The sequence below is a fragment of the Suncus etruscus genome, chromosome 14 (assembly GCF_024139225.1).
Source record: "Suncus etruscus isolate mSunEtr1 chromosome 14, mSunEtr1.pri.cur, whole genome shotgun sequence".
In the NCBI taxonomy this organism is placed as follows: Eukaryota; Metazoa; Chordata; class Mammalia; order Eulipotyphla; family Soricidae; genus Suncus; species Suncus etruscus.
Genome location: NC_064861.1, coordinates 51,785,312 through 51,793,903, shown reverse-complemented (window position 1 = coordinate 51,793,903; position 8,592 = coordinate 51,785,312).

Below are 8,592 nucleotides of genomic sequence, written 5' to 3'. Positions count from 1 at the left end.
TAGAAAAGAATTTCCCAATCTGATGGCTGCCTCCGGCGCCCTGCGACTCTGGCGGCCCTAGATTTCATCTCTGGCCCTTCTCCCACACTGACTGAGGGAGGCAGATGGGGGCTCCTGAGATCAACCTCCACTAGGTGCCCCATCTTTCTTAAGAACACAGACATACTATGGGCTGAGTCCTGACGCAGTGGCACCTTTAGCTGTCTGCTTCAGAGGGAAACAGCAGCTCTGCCCTGGCTCCCCCCAGGCAAGGCTCGCTTCTGACTGGCCCTAACCAACAATCTCTCTCTCCAGACCCCATTTGTTTTCCTCTTCACCCCACTGAGGGCTGTTCAGGAGGAAGTGGGAGTACAGTGGAAATGGGCAGGCAGTGTGGGGTTAGACTGTTTCTAATCCTGGACTCCTTTTTTGGGGGAAGGGAGACCCCAGGCAGAAGCCATCCTGGTGAAACTGAGGATGCGACGCTGCTCAGATCTGAAGTCCTGGGGCTTCCCTGGACCACCTTGGGCATCTGCTAGGTTGGTGATGCTCATGGGATCATGAGATGCGGGAATTCGAACGCAGGTCAGATGCCTATTAAGCATACACCCTGTTCTATCTCCTGCCTCCCTCCTTTAATATTTATTTTTAGGCACTTTGATTTATTATGCTGTTAATGATAGGGTTTCCGTCTATACAGTGTTTAATCCCACACCCTCCACCAGCACGTCCCCCACTTATGACCCCTCCCCTACACGATAAGCTCAGTTCTGCAGACCAGTTTTCAGGGGCTCCCTCCTTTTAAACAAAAGCTGTGGCCTGGCGCTTGGGGCTGGCAGTGCTTATCAGCACACAAGGCATGCACTTGTTTTATTTGCAACATATTTTATTGATACAGTTTGTTCCGGAGGCAAATAGAAAAATCAGAGGAGATTTAAAGAAAGGTTTTTCGAACAAGTAATTTTATTAGAGAGGCCTGAATTTGGCAGAAATCATGAAATGGCTAGAGTGATGGAGAGAAACAGGGCACTAAGGTGAGAGTACCTTGAAAATTTTGGGGGAGGGTGTGCAAACGGGTGGGGGTCACTTGCCAGCGTCTCTGCTTTTCTTGCAGACCCCAGTATGGTGGGGTGGGGGAAGCACGTCTGTTCTTCCTGATTTCAAAGACTCCTCCTCCCCTCTTCCGAGCTGGAAAGAAGAAGCACGCATGCAGATGTTATTTTGTTTCATCCTTATTGTTCTCCTTTCCGGAGGAAATTGAGCCTCCTGCTGCAAGGGTCTTGAAGCTGGGCTGGGCTGGACCCCCCAGATGCTTCCCTGTCCTTGGCCTTGGGGAGGAATCTCAGAGATCAGCAGGACACTCTGTCCTGGTCCTTCCTGCCTCTTCTTCCAGGGCCATGTGGTTAGGTCCTGAGGCCTAGACTTACTCAGGACCCAGAAAATCATGGAAGTCCTGTATGGATCTCTCACAGACACCACCATCCCAACATTCTGCCCACTCTCCTATTATCCACTGGAAAATGGGTGGTGGAAAGTGAAATCATGTATGCCCCCCCCCTTTTTCCCCTGGAGATGAGTTGTGCCTTATCTGGCAGTGCTTGGGGCTATTTACTCCTGGCTCTGTGCTCAGGGATCATCTCTGAAGGCTCTTGTGGGGCCATTGACATCAGGTAACAAGCATGCAAAACAAGTGTTTTGGGGTTGGAGAGAGAGCAAGCACAGCAGGCTGGGTGCTTGCTTTGCCAGTGGCTGACCTGGGTTCAATTTCCATATGGTCCCCCAAGCCTACCAGGAGTGTTCTCTGAACACAGAGCTAGTAGTAAGTCCTGAGCATTGTTTTTGGGTGTGGTCCAAAAACAAAACAAAAAATCCAAGTGTCTTAGCTCTTGTACTAGTTCACTAGTACCATAGCTCCTAATTGACAGTAGAGAATTTTGTACTTGAGCTTTCCCTTCACTATCATTTGATTATTATTTTGTGGCCACAGCAGGCTGTGCTCAGGACTTGCTCAGATTCTATGCTCAGGGACACTCCTGGAAGAATCAAAACCAGGTCAGCCACTTGCAAGGAAGTCACCCTACCATATTCTCTGCCCCCAAAACGTTTTTTTAATTGGAATTTTTACACTGAGCCATTAGAGAAAAATTAGAAAACTAATAAAGAAGTAAATACCGGGCCAGAGCAGTGGCGCGAGCCATAAGGCACCTGCCTTGAGTGCGCTAACCTAGGATGGACTGCAGTTCAATCCCCCAGCGTCCCATATGGTCCCCCTACCAGGAGCAATTTCTGAGCGCATAGCCAGGAGTAACCCTGCTCTGGGCATATCCCACCTGCAGGTCCTGTCCCAGGAGCTTTGAATGTGTTTCCTTATAGCTAACCAGCCCCACTTTGCAGAAGACAAAACAGAGGCCCAGAGAGGGGAGAGAAGTTGTTCAGGGCTTAACTAGGTATTTTATTTCCATCACCAAATCCTCTTAAATTAAATGCTTAAATTCTCTGCCTGGAATCCTTTCATCAGAGGAAGAAGACTCTGTCAGATAACCCTCCACACCATTTGCAAAAGGAAATAGAGGACAAAGCCAAGTTCACACATGTCAATCTCCCACCCTTATTCAGTGCCTCAGTTTCCCCAATAGTGATATCCTGGCTAGAGGTACTAACTGCTGGCTTGTCTAGCATATCAATAATTACTTTGAATGCATATGTTCTAAATGCATCAATTAAAAGATAATTGTCAGCAAGATCCAATTATATGCTTTCTCCAAGAGACTCACTTCAACTATAATGATACAGGCAGGTTGAAAATGAAAGAATGGCAGATATATCATGCAAACACTAATCAAAAGAAAGCAGAAGTGAGTATATTAATATCAGCTAGCATAGACTTCAGAGGAAAGAAAATTACAGAGACAGAGAGGAACAGTATGTAATAATTAAAAGGTCAATTTACCAAGAAGGCACAGCAATTCTAAATATGTAAACACGGAGCAATAGATCTGTAAACCATGGGCAACAAACCCAGACAGCCAGTGAGAAAGAAGAGATATGGTCAGATTCACAATCAGAGAGAACACATCTCTCTTTCTCTCAACTATTAATTAAACAATTAGGAAATCCATAAGAAGCTGGATGAAATCAATAGCACCACCAGTCAATAAAATACAATGGAATTTTAGAGAAAATTCAAGAAAACTCAATTGAACCAAGACAGAGCCAGGATTTCACCTCTTGTATTTTTTACCTCTTGTATTCTTATCCAACTCAATGCTGAAAGTTCTCTCCAGTGCAATAAGGCAAGAAAAGGAAATAGGAAGCATATGGGAGCTTTATAGAAAGTTCAATAGGCAGGGGCTGGAGAGATAGCACAGTGGTAGGTCATTTGCCTTAGACACAGAAGAACAGCGGTTTGAATCCCGGCATCCTATATGGTCCCCGAGCCTGCCAGGAGTGATTTCTGAGCACAGAGCCAGGAGTAACCCCTGAGCGTTGCCGGGTGTGACCCAACACCCCCCCCCCAAAAAAAAAAGAGAAAGAAAGAAAGTTCAATAGGCTGAGTGCATGCTTTGTGCGGGTTCCATCTAGACACCACACATGGGCCTCCAAGAACCTTCCAGAACAACTCTCTAGTGCAAAGCTGGGAGAAATCTTCTATTGAATGAGACCATATGTGATACTGGAGATTGAATTGGGTCAACTGCATGTACCCTACCAGATGTAGTATCTTTCTAGTCTCATAAATAATACATTATTTTTTATTTACTTTTTTGGGGCTTTTGGATCACACCCGGTGGCACTCAGGAGTTACTCCAGGCTCTATGCTCAGAAAGCACTCCTGGCAGGCTCAGGGGACCATATGAAATGCCAGGATTCAAACCACTGTCTGTCCTGGATTGGCTGCGTGCAAGGCAAATGCCCTACCGTTGTGCTAGCTTTCCTAACCTAGGTAATACATTTTTAAAAAGAATTAAATAAGGTAGTCTCTCTGTGCAGGTGACATGATTATCTACATGGATAATTTCAACGGCCCCAGAGATAGCAGAAAGAGGAGTGTAACTTTGCATGCCAGAGGCCTAGTTTGATCCCGGACACCCAATCATCATAGGGGCTCACTCACAGATGGAAGTGGCCCCTCAGCATGGCCAATTGTGGTACCTGAATGTATCAGGTAATCTAGCCTAAGGGCCCCCAAAATTCTAGGCCTAATTATTGCAAGTCAAGTTTGCAGAATACAAAATAAATTACAAAGTTATTTATTCCTATGTACTATAAATGAAAAGTTATATGTACTATAAATGAAAAGTCAGCTGGTACTTGCCTTGCATACATCCATCCCTAGCACCCATTATGGTCCCATTAACTCATCAGGCATGATTCCTGAGTGTAGAGGCAGGAGTAAGTTCTAAGTACATCTAGGTATGGCCCCCCCAAAAACAAAACAAAAACAAACAAAATCATTCACATGACAAAAACTAATAAATGTTTTACCATGTACCTTGAGTAGGTAATCTTTGGTAGAGGCTGTGGTGTTAGAATATAGTTTGCATAAAACCCTTTCTGAACAATATTGCAAATCAGGATGCATAAAAATTTTAGAACACTTTTATTTTTGGTTTTGGTTTTTGTGTCACACCCAACAGTGCTCAGGGATTACTCTTGGCTCTACACTCAGAAATCCCTTCTGGCAGGCTCGGGGGACCATATTGAATGCTGGGATTTAAACCACCATCCTTCTGCATGCAAGGCAAATGCCCTACCTCAATCTATCTCTCTGGCCTCTAGAATATTTTTTTTAAATAAAATAAGATAAGGCCTAGAGAGATAATACAGTGAGTAAGATGTTTTGCCTTGCAGACTATCTCCCTGGGTTTGATCTCCCACACTGTATATTTTCCTCCCAGTCCAACCAGGAGTTATCCCTGAGCATACAGACAGGAGTAAGCCATGAGCATCGCCAGGTATATCCCTTTCCTAATTTTAATAAATAACTTACATATTTAAGTATAAATGTAACAAGAGGCTGAAGCAATAGTATAGTGAGTAGGGCCCTTGTCTTGCATTTGGCCAAAGAGGTTCAATCTCCAGCATCCCATTTGATTCCCCAAGCACCACTAGGGGTGATCCCTGAGCATTGAGCCAGGAGTAACCTCTGAATACTACTAGGTGCGGCCCCAAAATAAAAAACAACAACAAAAACCTGACAAAAATTCATAGAATTTGGGCCCGGAGAGATAGCACAGCGGCGTTTGCCTTGCAAGCAGCCGATCCAGGACCAAAGGTGGTTGGTTCGAATCCTGGTGTCCCATATGGTCCCCTGTGCCTGCCAGGAGCTATTTCTGAGCAGACAGCCAGGAGTAACCCCTGAGCATCGCCGGTGTGGCCCAAAAACAAAACAAAACAGAAAAAAATGCATAGAATTTATATGCAAAAATAAAAAAAAAAACCCAAAAAATACATAATGCCAATAAAAGAATTTAAATATTTAAATAAATGAAGAAACATACTGTATTCTTGTACTGGGAAACTCAACCTCATAAAAATGTTAATTCTCCTCCAAACTGATAAATAGACTTAATGTAATTTCTACCAGAGTCTTTGTAAGATTTTCTATAGATGTAAACAAGGATATGTACTTTTAATTTACATATAAAGGCTTAGGAACTAAATTAGCTATAAAACAATTTTGGAAAGGCATAAAATAGGAGGATGGAGCCAAGAATATAGTTCAAGTTCAAGAGCACACACTTGACTGGGAGGCTCTGACTTCTTTCCCTGCACTGCCTGGCCTCCTGGCATCCCTACAAAGAGGCCTGGACTGAACTGGGAGAAACAAAGAGCTGGCTGGCATTGTAGGTGGTGATCCCAGGCTCTGGCCTAAGCACTACTGAGAGGCTCCTATATAAAAAAAATTAAGTACTGTGGGCCGGAGCGGTAGCTCAACAGTAGGCCATTAGCCTTGCACGCGGCTGACCCAGGACCGCAGTTCAATCCCTCAGCTTCCCATACGGTCCCCCAAGCCAGAAGCAATTTCTGAGCGCATAGCCAGGGGTAACAAACAAATAAACAACAACAAAAATTAAGTATTGGGAGCCAGAGCAATAATATAGCAGGACCCTTGCCCTGCACACAGCTGACCCAGGTTTGATTCCTGACACCCTAAATGGTCCCTGAGCAGGAATGATCCCTAAGCATTCACTGCGTGGCAAAAGACAAAAAACAAAAAGAGAGGGCCCGGAGAGATAGCACAGCGGTGTTTGCCTTGCAAGCAGTCGATCCAGAACCTAAAGTGGTTGGTTTGAATCCCGGTGTCCCATATGGTCCCCCGTGCCTGCCAGGAGCTATTTCTGAGCAGACAGCCAGGAGTAACCCCTGAGCACCGCCAGGTGTGGCCCCCCCAAAAAAACTAAAAAAACAAACAAAAAAAAAGAGAGCGTTGCCTGAGAAATAGTAAAAGCGTTTAACATTTCTTTGCATGAGCCTGGTTCTCTGCCCAGCATTGCATACCATCTTCGGAGCATCAGTGGGTGTAGAAACCCCAAGCCAAATTGACACATAGACACATAAATCAAAGGTACAAAGTAGAGAGCCTCAAATAGAATCAAATCACTTTTCTCCAATGGAATTCAATGGAAGAAAGAGCATCTTCAGCAAATCGTGCTGGGAAATCCTTTTTTTCTCTCCTGAAAGAAAGAAGAAAGCTACAATATCAAATTATAGTTCACAGACTTAAGTGTAAAACATTGAACTATTAAGCTTAGAATAAACCTAGAGAAAATCTTTAAATTCTAGGACTAGGCAAAGAGTTCTTTTTTTTTTTTTTGGTCTTTGGGCCACATCCGATGTTGCTCAGGGGTTACTCCTGGCTGTCTGCTCAGAAATAGCTCCTGGCAGGCACGGGGGACCATATGGGACACCGGGATTCAAACCAACCACCTTTGGTCCTGGATCGGCTGCTTGCAAGGCAAACACCACTATGCTATCTCTCCGAAGTTCTTCGATGATTCATAGAAGAAATGGAAAAGGGCCATAAAATTAGCCCTGACAAAAAATATATATATATATTGGCCCTAACGTTAAACAGGTTTGCTTTGGGAAAAGCTCAGCTAGAGGCTTCAGGCCTGGGGGTCTCTTAATCAACCTTTTGTAATATCTGTTCGCTACATATCCTAGAAAAGACTCATAAAGAACTCTCAAAATTCAACAATGCAAAAGCAATAATTATAATTTGGGGAGCCAGAGCGGTGGTGCAAGTGGTAGGACGTTTGCCTTGCACTAACCTAGGATGGACTGCGATTCAATCTCCCAGCGTCCCATATGGTCTCGCAAGTCAGGAGCGATTTCTGAGAATATAGTCAGGAGTAACTCCTGAATGTCACCTGGTGTGGCCCCAAGCCAAAAAACAAAAAATTACAGTTTAGTCAAAGACACCAACCCACCTTTTCCCATCCTTAGTGGTACTCAGAGAATCCGAGACTCCTGTATTCAAAACAAGTGCTCCAGCCCTTTTCTGTTTGTTCACTCTCCAACCCACAAAGAAACTTTTTACTGAAGAAGAGACCAGATGGCAAATTAGCAAATGGGAAAAGGGCCTGCTTTAGCCATTAGGGCAATATAAAAGAAAACCACAAGACGATATAGCTACACATCAGAATGGCATAAAAATAATAGTAGCAGAAACAAATGCTGGCAAGGATTTGTGAAGGAACTGGCTCACCCACACAGGGCTGGTGGGAAGAGAAAAATGCTACAGTCAGTCTGGAAGGCAGCTTGGCAATTTTTTTTTTCCTTTCAACTAAACATGCAATTACCATAAGACCCAATGATTGTGCTCCTACCATTATCCCAGAACAATAAAGACTTAGGTTCACACTCAACCTATGCATGTATGTTTATAGCAGCTTCATTCATAATAGCCCCAAACTGGAAACAACCCAGCTGTCCTGCAGTGGATGAATATTAGACACAACGTGGCATACCATTCTATGGAATTCTACTGAATAATAAAAGAAGCAAGGTATTAGTATGTACAGCAACTTGGGTGACTCACCAAAGAATTATGCCAATTGGGGAAAAAATACCATCTAGAGAGATAGTACAGTGAGTGCCCCAAACTGCCCAGGTTTGAACAAAGGACCCACCACTGGCAGTAGTGAATGATCGCTGAGCAGAGCCAAGAGTCAACTCTGAGCACCACAGGGTGTGACCCAAAAGCAAAGCAAAACAACACACAGATTACATGCTTATGAATTTTATAACATTCTGGAAATGCCCAAAGTATAGAATTAGAGAATAGATTCGTGGTTGCCAGTGTTAAGGAGAGGGAGGGAAGTGGGTTTGACTATAAAAGGTCTACAACGGGAGGGATCTTTGTGGTAATGGAAATATTGAATTTCATGACTGTTTCAAGGTCATTTTTGGGGCTATGATATTGAACTCTAGATTTTTTTTTTGTTTTTTGGTTTTTTTTTTTTTTTTGGTTTTTGGTCACATCCAGCAGCGTCCAGGGGTTACTCCTGGCTCTACGCTCAGAAATCACTCCTGGCAGGCTTGGGGGACCATATGGGATGCCGGCAGTCGAACCACTGTCCTTCTGCATGCAAGGCAAATGCCCTACTT